Genomic DNA, 1,267 nt, shown 5'->3' with positions numbered 1-1,267 from the left:
TGATTTACAAATAAGGAATCCTACTTCACGGAATTTCATTTATCACGGTAGGGTCTAGAACCGATTAACCGCGATAAACGAGGGTTCACTGTATAGGGAATCCAGTAAGGGCATGTGAAGAATGTTGTTATGTTGAGAGTAGTGCAACTAATGTCATGAAACGAAATGTATATAAATTGTTGAATGAAAAACTAATTTGCTCTGTAAAATTTCACCCAAACCACAATTTAAAAGAGAAATAAAGAAAATGGTCTGTATTACACATTAGGGATTGCTCAAAATATAAAGATAAAAGTCCAAAGGTAAAGAAATTGGAGCAAAAAGGAGCCATGAATTTGGTAAGGTCATTGAACTTTGTAGAGGATGTGAGATAAGGTCTCAGCTAATTTTATTAGCTGCATAAGGGCACAGAACTTTTTGCCACACTGGACTGCACTCCCCGGATGGGGCTGAATGTCTCCTGGTTTGTGCAAGCTTTGCCATAGCACCTCATCTCCATTTAGAATCTTACAGCCCAAGACAGAGGCCTAGAACATAGAAGCCCTGAAATAAAGCTCTGTACCACAGCTTGATCACAGGGTGAAGAGACCTTTTAATGTAACCTTCTAAGAAAGGAAGGCACTTTTCAGGAAGGAGCAATACGCATCTGTGACATAGTTTACAAATGGATGCGCTTATCTCTGCCCTGCTTCCAAGGTCAGGTTTGGAGGCAGAACAGCTCTGGAACGGCACTGAAGCCCTTGGAAAGCAATTGCCTGACATTCTGATCAAGATAGAGACAGGCATTTGTTTGATGAGCAGCTGAAGCTTCTTGCTTCCTGATTATTGAGCAAGCAGAAGATCCCTAGTGAGTCAGTCCACTAGTGGCATTCTGAGATTCTTTCCTGGACATTGTGCCTGAACCTCCTTTAACCCTTCTACTCATTTTGTAAGCATTTAATTGCTTTGTGTCTTTTTGTGCTAGAGTCAGCCAGAATGATGTCTATGAACAGCTCTGCATGCTGGCTGATGAAGTCACTATTGAAGGTAGTGGGTAGGGAGTGAAAGCAATTGAAACAGCTTCCTTACTGGTCCAGATACACATTGCAAAGCACGTGGCTTCCTCAGAAGAGAGTGGGAATGCCACCAATCTTCCTTCCTGAGGATCATAATGACACAGAGAGAAGGGCATCTATCAAGGGCTCAAGTAGAAAGCAAATGTTTTGAGAATGATGATGGCAACAAATGTACAAATGTGCTTGACACAATGGATGTATGTATGGATTGT

This window comes from Echinops telfairi, unplaced genomic scaffold, assembly GCF_000313985.2.
Source record: "Echinops telfairi isolate 266 unplaced genomic scaffold, ASM31398v2 ScPeMD7_7462;HRSCAF=8500, whole genome shotgun sequence".
Lineage (NCBI taxonomy): Eukaryota > Metazoa > Chordata > Mammalia > Afrosoricida > Tenrecidae > Echinops > Echinops telfairi.
This window is presented reverse-complemented; position numbering follows the sequence as displayed.